Source organism: Sminthopsis crassicaudata, chromosome 2 (assembly GCF_048593235.1).
Source record: "Sminthopsis crassicaudata isolate SCR6 chromosome 2, ASM4859323v1, whole genome shotgun sequence".
In the NCBI taxonomy this organism is placed as follows: Eukaryota; Metazoa; Chordata; class Mammalia; order Dasyuromorphia; family Dasyuridae; genus Sminthopsis; species Sminthopsis crassicaudata.
The window spans coordinates 551,783,839-551,797,158 of record NC_133618.1 but is presented as its reverse complement, the minus strand read 5'-3'; positions in this window follow the sequence as shown (position 1 = coordinate 551,797,158).

Genomic DNA, 13,320 nt, shown 5'->3' with positions numbered 1-13,320 from the left:
TGTAGAATATTGCACTCAGTTCTGAGTGCCACAGTTTAAAAAAGACATTATTAAAATGAAGAAATCCAGAGGACAACCATGTCATATTAAGGGATTAGAAATTTGCATCCCAGGAAAGAGAAGTTCAATAGAACTATATTCAAATATTCAAAGAGCTATCATATGGAAGATGCATTAAACTTCTTCCAGCTGGCTAAACTGGGCAGAGTCTGAATCAATGGATAGAAATTTCAAAGTGGAGGGAGAAACTAGACTTGATATCAAGGAGAAATTTCCTAACAATAGAGCTGACCAAAAATAGAAAGTGGTATTGTATTCTCCCTCATTGGAGCTCATTAAAAGGGCCTGGATGACCATATCAAGGGTATATTAGAATCTCCTTTTGGGTCATTGAAATATCTTCTCTATCTAAAATTCTCTGATTCTATAAAGTAACCCAACAACCAGAGGTATTGGACCAAAAGATATCTTAGGCTCTTTCAACATTTAAGTTATAATACTACAATTTTTTTTCTTAAATTAAACTAAATAAACAAGAGGATACACAAATCTACTAAATTCGTAAAAGTTTAGAAAGAGACACATATACATAATAGAAATGTGTACAGAAAGATAAGAAACAATAAGCAAAGAGTCTTTGACAACAAATACTTTCATCTTTCTACTTATCAATATTGTAAAAGATTTTTGAATGACTATATTCCTCCTCCTAAATCTTTGCTAGGAGGCAGTTTCACAAGAAACATATAGAATAATTGAGGAGAAAAGGGTCAACATGTATTAATCAGGAAAGACAGAACTGTTTAATATTTTACAATGATAATATTTTATTATCAGTTGGATAATACAATGAGAGAATAACATGGTATGTAATGTACTAATAGAGCAGTAAAAATAGTGCTAAAAGATTTAGAAAAAAATATCTTTTAATTGTACAAATATGTTTACATATATTGGATTTAACATATATTTTGACATGTATAACATATGGATTACTTGCTATCTAAGGGAAGGGGTGGGGAAGGAGGGAAAAATTTGGAACACAAGGCTATGTAAGGATCAATGTTGAAAAATTATCTGTGCGTATGTTTTCAAAATAAAAAGCTTTAATAATTAAAAAATATATATTTTTGTCTTTCAAATCACACTTACGGTGAGATCGTTATGCTTCCTAAAAAAGCAACATAAAATTGTTGATAGAAGTTATGCTTAAGAAAAAAGAACACTGAATTTATTACATACTTCTTGATTGTGAAATTCTATTTCTAATTTTGCTCATGCAAAAATACTAATATGGTCACACATCACTCATAAATCATACTTGCAGGATAAAAGCTGTGGCCCATTGCTTCCATAATCTGCAAATACTGCAGTGATTTGATTTCACATCTTGGAACAATTCTGCCATTCTCTTCATTTTATATTAATAAAGATGTAGATTTAACATGGAGAAACAGATACCTAAGCACATATCAATATGTTAAAAAAAATGCAAAATACTAAATGAACTAAGAAAAAGATACTTTTCTGCCTTCCAAATACCACATACTTTTCAAAAAATATTTAACATAGATTGTTTTTGTACCAATAGATACTTTTCTATTTTACTGAAAATTTATTAAATGGTCATAGCACAAAATACTCTACAATAATCTAATTAAATTAACTCTTTACAAGTTTCAACAGTTCTCCCAAAACTGAATGGATTTTTATGCCTAAATTACTTCTCAAATTATCTCTAATGCATTAAGGATAAACCAATATACTCAAGTGGTCATCTTTTGCTCACTACCAGGGAATAACTTGGACACTAGGAAAAATGTAGCTCATTAAAAATATTCTTTAAGAATAAGTAAGACAAACACTATCTCTCTTTTTAATAAGTCAAAACAGAAATGATTTATCTAAAATTACATGTTATCAGTGGCAAGAATTAAGTATTAGAACCTTGATTTTCTTTCACTCCTGAACCAATGCAGGATGAAGCATAGTGCAATGGAAGGAATCTTAGATGTGATTCAGATTTGGGTTTGAATTATAACTCTACCACTTACTATGTTATTTTCTTTGTTTGGGTCTCATTGTTCTTATATCTAAAATTAGAATTTTAGCACTGTTATTGTATGGTAAGAAAGCCAATGCCAAACTTCCTTTCAGCTCTAATATTTCATGTACTATGTTTTAAAGCCCATTTAACTCTGCCATGCAATGTTTTATGTTTAGTCCCTCTTGGCTTAAAACATATTCTTTTTAAAGTTTTGCCTGACCTTCTAAAATGACCTTGTAATCATTCTATGTAGTTTATATACACACTTCTATCTATATACTCTGTCTCCTCCATTAAAGTGTAATTCCCTTAAGGGAATGGATCTTTTCCCCTTTTTCTTTCCCTAGCCATTAGCACAGTGCCATTTAGCACAGGATAAGAAACAGACACTTGTTGATTGATTCACATCCTTTTCCCTTGATATTTTTTACCTAATTTGTTCACATCCAATAGAAGCAATGAGACATATTCATCCAACATAAAAGAATACTACCACCATCTGCTTTGCATATCAATGTTGTAAATAGTATACTGTGTTTGTGTATCTAACCTCCTACAGTGGATATGTGTCACCACTGACCTGAAATTAATGGAATGACAAATCTCTGGGATGTATATTCCTGACATCCTTTTACTATTAATGTGCAATATATAATAATGTTCACTTTCTTTTAACTATATTTTTAAAAGAAATATCACCATGCAAACAGGAATGCAGCAAAAATCAGCAAGTGAATGGCCCCTTTGGGAAATCTGAGGTATATGTCAGGTATAGAGAGGGGGTTAGAAGATATGATTTTATTTGTCTAAAGAAATCCCACAAGAGGAAACTTCTACCAATGCTTCTAAGCACCTTTTCTACAACTTATTGCTTGGAGAAGACTGAGAGTTAAATAACTTGCTGGGTCACATAGTCAATATGTTAGAGATGAGCTCTAAAACCATGTCTGCCTGGCTCCAAAGCTAGCATTTTACCAATTGAGCCTTTTATCAAACATTTCAGTACCCAAATACTAACACTAAGACTTTCAAACTGATAAAAGCTTCTAGAGAATCAGACTAAATTAATAAAACTTGATTACTCCCAAATGATGTTTCAGGTACAAGGATTCCATACACTATTAATTTATAATAAAAACTATCCACAAAGTGAGGGAATGTTCTATTGCCAAATAAAAAAAAAACAAACAAAAAAAACCTCACAAGTCATCATTCCTTCTATGTATACATTTATAAATTAAAAAGTTGTGAATATTTTAAGGTTGTAATTCATTTATCTAATAAAAGACTATTTTACTAAAAAACTGGTAAAACATGATGTATCTTATTTTTTAAAATTTCTATTAAAAAGGAAGCACTTTGTTCTCAAATGCACAGAGAGAAATAATACCTAAGTCTCACAATTTAGTGGAAAAGTCAAAATTAGAATTCAAGTTTATACTAGTGGACCATTTTCTTAAATAAAGGAAAACATTAAAATGCATGATTAGAGAAATTTTAGGGGGGTTTAATTGTTCCTATCAAATAAAAAAATAGGCTTAGAAAAATGTTTCTGCCTTTATAATTTATTGCATAATTTTAAAAGCATGTGAATATGCAATAAGGTTGTATAGTATTAGTGTTATATGTCTCAAATGAAAAATGAGAATGAAAGCAGAGAACCTCAAGCACCTAAAGAAGCACAAATGTTAGAATTATCCTAACAATCTGTTGTGTATCACCACTTCTATAAACTGCCTATTTTCATTTTTAATGTAGACTCATGTTTTAAAATTCCACAGCCTTCAATCATTAGTCAGGCTGTTCTCTCAAACTTAGTTGTATGGATGCCTAAACTTTTCCATGAAATAACACAGGAAAAAGAATGATATGCATTAACTTGACATTCCTCTTAATGGTTTTATTCTGTATTCTTCCCAAATATTAGGATACTCCATTTGAAGGGGGAGAAAAGCAAAATTATATATTTATTCTGAAAAGGAAAAAGTTTTTTGATCCAGGATCATCCTTATGCACATAAGATAAAATTCATTTTAAATTTAGATAATTTCGTGTTCAGAGGAAATGGAATTTTATCAATAGAAGTGAAAAAAATTATATTAAATTGTAAATATTATTATAATGACAAAAGTTTATTGCAAAACATGGGAGGGTCCAAAACAAAAACATTAAATGTATAAAGGTAACAAATCACTGATATTATGATTCTATTTTTTATCAGTACACAATCCAATCCTTAGTATATTGTGATTTTATATTTTTTTTTTAGTATTTGGTGCAGTTAAAACAATTCCTTTTGCAAATAATAAAGGCAAAATTACAAATAAGTAGCTAGAGTCAATTACTGAGAATTCCTGAATTTCTAACTTTCAATGCAAGCATGGTTTTCTATCATATCTAATTCTTACATCAAACTTCCTAACTCTTAAGATTTGACCCGCCTTGATGACAAAAAAAAGGGAAAATGACAAATGTTGGAAGGTTTCCATAACAAACATATTAATGCACTATTGGTGAAGCTGTGAACTACTCCAGCCATTCCAAAAAGCAATTTAGAACTATACTCAAAAAGTCAATAAACTGTGCATACCATTTGACCCAGGTTTTGAACAATTCTATAGCCCAAGGGGATACAAAAAAAGGACCCATATGTAGAAAAAATATTTTTAACAGCATTTTTTAGGTAGCAAAAAACTGGAAACCAAACAGATGCCCAATCAAGTGGGAAAATTTGAAAAAAAAAGTATATAGTAAAGGATAATTTCAAAGAAACCTAGCTGTTTGAAATGATGCAAAGTGAAGTGAATAAGATCTGGAGACTAATTTATAGGATAACAACAATAAAATAAAGGCAAACAATCTAAAAATTAAGAAGTCTGATTGATATTTGATATAAGTATTGAATCAGTAATGATTCCCAAGAGGACTTTAGCATTGGGGACCAGCCATTCTCTTAAAAGCCAGTTCCTTTTCTTGCCCTCTTTCAGACTGCAGGATATGGTGAGAAACAATCACCATTCTAGTCCCCTTGCTGGGCCTCTTCACAGGTTCAGGATATTTGCCCAACTTCTTCCTGTCAGAAAGAAATGGGCAGAGATACCATTCCATCAGGCTAGTCTCCTTACCTAGTGCCCTCTGCCTCTCTGCTATCCTGCCCTATTCCTAACAGGCTGGGAAGGACGCAGCATTCCATTCTTCAGCAATCTCCTGGCCTGGCCCATTGGCAAGGGGAAAGAAAAAAAACATCATATTGTCTTCTGAAGCAGACTGCTCCCTCTAGCATCTGCCTTCTTGTATTCATCTTCAATATCTTCCTGTTGCCTATAAATAATCTCCATTATTCCCAAAAAACCTTCACTTGGTCCATCTATACATAAAATATTTTCTCACATCACTCTTCCATTTTGTGGCTAAATTCCTTGAGTATGTTATCCTCAATCAGTTCCTCCTCCTTTCTTTTTCTCTTAACCTTTTCTAGTTTGGCTTCCAACTTCAACACTGAACCCAAATGGCTAGGGGTGGGCACAAGCAGTTCATTATCGACTTACTGATTATTAAAATTTCATGTGAACAGTGTTACTTCAGGAATAAGCAAATTAACTACAAATCACAGCTTGATTTATTGTTCTGTTAATTACTTATATTTTAAAAAGTAATAGAGAAAATGTTAATGCAAATGAAACTTAAAAGGGTATTCTGAAGCAAAACACTTTTCAGGAGAGACAAGGTGAAGAGAGAGATGTAATAGAACTAATGAAGGGAAATAGCAATAGTAATTGTGAAAAGAACTGTTAAGCAAGTTTCTCTTGAAGGTCTCTTTTCTGAGTCAAATTTACACAAAAAAGTAATTCCCCAACTGATAAATTATCAAAAATATGAACTATGCCCTCTAAAATCATACATATCTTTTGAATTAACAATACCACTTCTAGACATGAATTACAAGAGATTAAAAAAAAGGAAAAAGGACCTATATGTACAAAAATATTTATCGCAGCTCTCTTTTTAGGGCAAAGAATTGGAAATTGAGGAGATGTCCATCATTTGGAGAATGACTGAATTGTCCTATGTGATTATAATGGAATATTACTGTTTTATAAGAAATGAGCAGGATGCTTTCAGAAAAAAAAAAAAAAAAAAAAAAAAAAAAAAGCCCTGGAAAATTCACCATGAACTCAAGCAAAGTGAAATGTACTGTGTACAAAGTAATAGCAATGTTGTAAGATGATCAGCTGTGAATGACTTTGCTATTCTTAGCAATAGAATGATCCAAGACTTCTCTGAAGGACTTATGAAAAATGCTATCCATATCCAGAAAAAGAACTGATTCTGTCTGAATACAGACAAGCATCTTTTACTTTATTTTTCTTGAGGATTTTATTTTTTGGGGGGAAGATCTATGTTTTCTTTCACAACATGACTTTTGTGGAAATGTTTTGCATAACTTCACATTTGCCTTCTCAATGAGGGGATGGGATGGGAGATAATCTTAAACTCACAATTTTAAAATCAAATGTAAAAATATTGTTTTACATGTAACTAGGGAAAATAAAACATTAAAAAAACCTTTTAAAAAAGTGTAGTCTGAGAATTAGTTGTTAAATATTTACTAGAAAATCCCTTAAATAGGCTCTGAGTTTACAAATGATCCCATTTTTGCCAAATTTAATGATCTTTCTCAATATTCATCCTTCTTAACCTCTCTAGAACTTCAATGTTGATCACCCTTTTTCCTTTTTCTCTAGGTTTTTGTGACTCTTTACTATATCCCAATTTACCTTCCATATAATTATTGCTATCTCTTTTGCTGTGTCTTTGTCAAAATCACACCCATTAATAAAGGATATCCCATGAGGTTCTATCCTAAGCCATTTTCTTTTTTTCCTCTGATGATCTCTGTAATGTTCTGATGTCTCTCAACTATAATCCTTCTCCTGGAGGAGGTTTCTTTTCTGTAAATCCTTTTCTCTGGGAGCAGGTTTCTTGGGAGGCTTCTAGAGCCTCCAGCCAGAGCAAAGGTAGAATCTCGAATCCTCTTCTTCCTGAATCCTGGCTCTGAATTTCCTCCAGCTTCCCTGAAGTTCTCCTGGGAAGTCTTGTCCTTGACCCAATCCAGACTACTCTCCAGGCTCATGTCACCTTCTTTTATCCTCCCAGAGAATGGGCTTGTGGGAACTCCTACAGCCAATGGACTAGCTCCTTTTAAAGGTGTGTAAACTCCTTTCCAGAACTCCTTTTAAAGGTGTGAACCCTGATCTAGAGAATTGTTAAGTACCGATTTAGCACCTAATAAGAACCTAACAGATCTCATCAATTCCCATGGATTTAATCATTGCTATGCTAATCTCAAATCAATTTACTAGCCCTAATTTCCTATCTCCAAATATACAGTATCTATCTTAAATTCAATTTGTTCATAATTGAATTGTGTCTTTCAAATTTTTTTATTATTATTTAAGCTATCATCATTCTCTCAGTTATCTAATATCTCACTCTGTTATCCTTATCTTGTACTTTTCTCTCTTAAATTTAATCTGCTGCTTAGTTCTGTAACTTTACCTTTAAAATATCTTATATGAGCCTCTACCTCTTCTCACACTGCCACCCTAGTTCAGGGCCTCATCACCTCACACCTAGCCTCTTGCAATAGCCCATGATGGTCTCCTGGCCTGTTTCCTACCCATTCCAATGCATCTTTTAGTCAACTGTTAAAGCACAGATGTGCTTCTTAAAAGCACAGATGTGAACATGTGACTTCTTTATTCAAATGACCATGGCTCCCTATCACCCACAGAATCAAATACAAAATTTGGAGTTTAAAAGCTCATCTTAATCTGGACTCCTACTTTTCTAATCTTAAACCTTACCCATTTGGTCTGGTTTCTCTTAAGGCATTCCCATCTTGGCATCAGCCATTTTCACTGGCTATCTCTCATGCCTGGAATTCTTTCCCTCTCCATCTTTTATCTCCTGCCTTCCTTTAAATTCTAGCTTAAACATCACTTTTTTATGAAAATTCTTTTCCAAAAAAAGAGTAGCTTAAATAGAAGGGAGTACAGAAAAAATAAGGGAAAGGTATAAGCAAGAGGAAGGCACTCCAGGAGGATAGGAGGGATTCTAAAAAGGGAGAGCTGCGTGAGGCAAGTGGTGCCCATAAGTTTAATATTGGGGAGGAGGTTGGATGGAAAAAAGAAAAGCATAATCTGGGGATAATAAGATTGCAGAAATACATAATTAGTAGTTTTAATCATTAATGTGAACTCTCCCATAAAGTAGAGGCAGATAGCAAACTGGATCAAAAGCCAGAATCCTTTGTTGTTTACAGGAAACACAATTAAAGCAGGGAGATACATACATAGTAAAGGTAAAAGGCTGGAGCAGAATCTATTATACTTCAGGTGAAGTCAAAAAAGCAAGGGTAGTCATCCTTATCTCAGATCAAGCAAGAGCCAAAATTGATTTAATTAAACAGATAAGGAAGGAAACTATATCTTGCTAAAGGATAGCATAGACAATCAAGCAGTATCAATACTAAATGTATATGCACCAAGTGTTTTGGCAGCTGAATTCCTAAAGGAGAAGTTAAGAGAGTTGCAAGAATAAATAAATAGCAAAACTATAATAGTGGGAGATCTCAATCTTGCACTCTCAGAATTAGATAAATCAAACCACAAAAGAAATAAGACGTAAGTAGAATATTAGAAAAGTTAGGTATGATAGATCATTGGAGAAAAGTGAATGGAGCCAGAAAGGAGTACACTTTGTTCTCAGCAGTTCATGGAATCTAGACAAAAATTGGCCATACATTAGGACATAAAGACAGAAAAATTAAATGCAAAAAGGCAGAAATAGCAAATGCATTCTTTTCAGATCACGATGCAATAAAAAGTACATTCAACAAAAAGCTAGGGGTAAATAGCTTTCCAAAACATAATTGGAAACTAAATAATCTCATCTTAAAGAATGAATAGGTGAAACAGCAAATCATAGACACAATAATTTCACCCAAGAGAATGACAACAATGAGACAACTTACCAAAATTTGTGGGATGCAACCAAAGTAGTGAATGAGATGAGGTGAGATCTTTCAAGACAGTTGTGAAAATCAAGTAAGGCTTTATCTACTTCAGAGTTTAAGTAGGCCTGAAGGACTGTGAACATCGAGTCAAGGGCATAATTGCTTTCCCCTCTCATGATACCTCCTCCCTATTTCAGCTAAATATGGGCAACTATGTACTTATTGGTCAAGTTCAATTTCTTGGGCAGATTTCCCCTTTAGAATGTAAGACTCTGAGCCAATGAGGATGAGGGTCAGTGGTGGGAGGGGGTGTTTTGCTTTAGGGATTAAAGGGGCTGTCCTGCCCACTGGAGGCGCTTCCCCTCTTCCATTGTCTGCTCGTGGGACGCCCTTCTCACGAGAATGTACAATAAACTTTGCTTTTCTCTAGAGCTCTCTCCAGCTTTTTTATTAAATGGTGACCCCTCACCATTTCTGTACCACACAGTAGTAATAAGGGGAAATTTTATATCTCTAGAGATTTACTTGAATAAAATAGAGAAAAAGAAGATCAATGAATTGGGCTTGCAACTTAAAAAGCTAGAAAAAGATCAAGTTAAAACCCCCAATCAAATACTAAACTTGAAATCCTAAAATTAAAAGGAGAAATTAATAAAACTGGAAGTAAACAAAACTATTTTAAATTAACAAATAAAACGAAGAGTTGGTTTTATGAAAAAAGGAACAAAATAGATAAACCTTTGGTAAATTTGATTAGAAAAAGGAAAGAGGAAAATAAATTGTTAGTCTTAAAAAAATCAACACCCCAGCTTTTGGGATAAGAATTCACTATTTGACAAAAGCTGCTAGGAAAATTGGAAATTAGTATGGCAGAAACTAGCATTGACCCACACTTAACATTGTACACTAAAATAAAGTCAAAATGGTTTCATGATCTAGACATAAAGAATGAGATTATAAATAAATTAGAAGAGCATAGGATAGTTTACCTCTCAGACTTGTGGAGGAGGAAGGAATTTGTGACCAAAGAAGAACTAGAGATCATTATTGATCAAAAAATAAAAAAAAAATTTTTGATTATATCAAATTAAAAAGCTTTTGTTCAAACAAAACTAATGCAGTCAAGATTAGAAGGGAAGCAATAAACTGTGAAAACATTTTTACAGTCAAAGGTTCTGATAAAGGCCTCATCTCCAAAATATATTGAGAATTGACTCTAATTTATAAGAAATCAAGCCATTCTCCAATTGATAAATGGTCAAAGGATATGAACACACAATTTTTCAGATGATGAAATTGAAACTGAAAAGGTGCTCCAAATCATCAGAGAAATGCAAATTAAGACAACTCTGAGATACCATTACAGACCTGTCAGATTTTCTAAGATGGCACGAAAAGATAATGCTAAATGTTGGAGGGGATGTGGGAAAACTGGGACACTGATATGTTGTTGATGAAATTTTGAATACATCTAGCCATTCTGGAGGGCAATTTGGAACTATGCTCAAAAAGTTATCAAACTATGCATACCCTTTGATCCAACAGTATTACTATTGGGCTTATATCCCAAAGAGACCTTAAAGAAGGGAAAGGGACCCACTTTTTGTAGTGGCTAGAAACTGGAAATTGAAAGGATGTCCATCAATTGGAGAATGGCTGAATAAATTGTATATAAATGTTATGGAATATTATTGTTCTGTAAGAAATGACCATTAGGATGATTTCAGAAAGGCCTGGAGAGACTAACATGCTGATGCTGAATGAAATGAGCAGGTGATCATTATATACCTCAACAACAATACCATATGATGATCAATTCTGATGAACATGGCTCTCTTGAACAATGAGATGAACCAAATCAGTTCCATTTGTTCAATAATGAAGAGAACCAGCTACATCCTGCAAAAGAACTCTGGGAAATGAGTATGAACCACAAAATAGCATTTCCACAACCTCTGTTTTTGCTCATTTACAATTTTGATTTCCTTCTCAGGTTAATTTTACCTTATTTCTAAGTCCAGTTTTTCTTGTGTAGCAAAATAACTGTATGGTTATGCATACATATATTGTATTTAACATATACTTTAACATATTTAACATGTATTGGTCTACCTGCCATCTAGGGGATGGGGTAGGGGCAAAGAGGGGAAAAGTTGGAACAGAAGGTTTTGCAAGGGTCAATGCTGAAAAATTACCCATGCATATATCTTATAAAAAGCTATAAGAAAAAAAAAAAAAGAAATCCTTTCCTAATCTCCTTTATTATTAGTATCTTTCCTCTTTTGGCTACCTCTAAATTTGTCTTGTATATGTCATTAGTACATAGTTGTTTTCATATTGTCTCTTCCATTAGACAATGAGAACAAAATGTTCCTTGAGAACAAAAATGTCTTCTGTATCTCAAGAACTTAGCAAAATATAGCACCTACTATAGAGTAGGCAAAAAATTCTTGACTGCTTGGTTCTGTTATCCACCTCCTTACAGATAATGGATTCATGATGCAGATTGAGACATTTAATTTTGGACATGGCTAATGTGAAAATTTGTTTTGCTTGGCTACATATAACTTTAATAATAGTTTTGCATCCTACTTCATTGGCAGGAAATGAGAGAAAACATAGAAAGGAAAAGTAAAAATGTTAAAAGTCCAACTACCTTTCTCTAGCATTATCAAGATTACTCTTACAAGCAAAAATCCTATCTGTTTATAAGAATTAGGAGCTTTATTGTGGTTATCAGGCTATTTGTTAGTTAAGTTGGCTCCAATAAGCATAAAGTTCTGATTTAAACTTTAAAAAAAATCTTTAAAAAGCTAATTATCTAATAAGAGTAAGATCTCTTGAAAATAAAATTCTATTTAGAGGTCAGATTCCTCAACTCAATATAAACTGAATATATGTATATAGGCAAATTACAATGCTTGATCCTATGAAGAATAAGGTCCCTGTCTTGATAGAACCAATATTTTAACAAGGGAGATGTAAACATCTCAACTTAATTCTACATACATGTATTAAATACCAATGTATATATGGTACTATCCTAGGCATTCAGTATATAAAGGGAAAATGAAATGGGTAACAGATCTTGAACTTTTTTTTTTTCTTTTACTGTACTGTAGCTTTATACAAAACAAAGTGTAAAAGTGTAATAACAAGCATGATAGAGGAAAATTATTTCAAACTTGAGAGAGCTAAAGGAATGCTTCATGGAAATGGCAACCGAATTTGGTCTTACCTAAAATTAGGCAAGTAAAGCTGTGGGATAAGAGCAAAGGCAAGAGGGGCACTTTTAAGCAAAAAGGGAGAGGATTTAATAATTAGGGGAATGGAAAGGAGTAATTTCTAGTCTCAGGATGTAGGATATGGAATGAGAAATAGTAAGAGACAGGAACAGAAAGCATGGAATCGAATTATGTAGCACTTTAAGGTAAGGCTAAGGCATCAGTACTTGATTCAGTTAGTAATGTAGGAAACCAAAGGTGAAGAGTTTTTTGGTGAAGAGGTTGTATATGACATTAGCAGAGCTTGCTTTAAATACAGTTAATCAGCAACAATGTACAGAATGGGTTAAAAGGCTAAAGACACAGAGGGCCCAGTTATGAATTAGGAGATTAGTACCTGCCAGGCTCTACATCAAGATATGGCAAATTGTTAAAGATTTAAAGTTTAAAAATGAGAAATAAAATAAATCAATGAAGCAAACATCTGGGAAAGATGAGAAAGAATGAGATAAAAGATATCATGGGCCAGTTAGCTTTATTTCTTCCTTTTGAAAAAAAAAAAAAAGGAAAAGACAAAAGAATGGAAATTAGAGCACTCATGTCAAATGGCCTCTGTTGTCAAACTAAGTAAAAATCAAAATCATCTGCAGTGAGTAAAAAATGGGTTAGATGAAAGTCTAATAAATCTGTAACAAATGCTGTGAGGGAAATGATGAAAGCCAACTAAAGATGAATAAAATGATTTTTCAACCAAATTGAGGGTTTCCAATTAGATAGCGTTAATTTGTTCTAAAATAAATAAGCACTATTTTGAAACTTTCTTCAGCAGTGCTCAGTAGCCTAAAAAAATCAAATACTGGCAGAAGGGCAAGAGAAGCCAATAAAGAGTCCAAGGTAAGTATAAGTAAAAGCAACTGGAATAATACAAAGTTAAGGGAGTGGTGACACCAAGGGGAATCAAAAAAACTAGACTTCTCAAAGAGTAAAAAAATCCGTAGATAAAAAAGGAAAGGTTAGATAGAAATGCATTC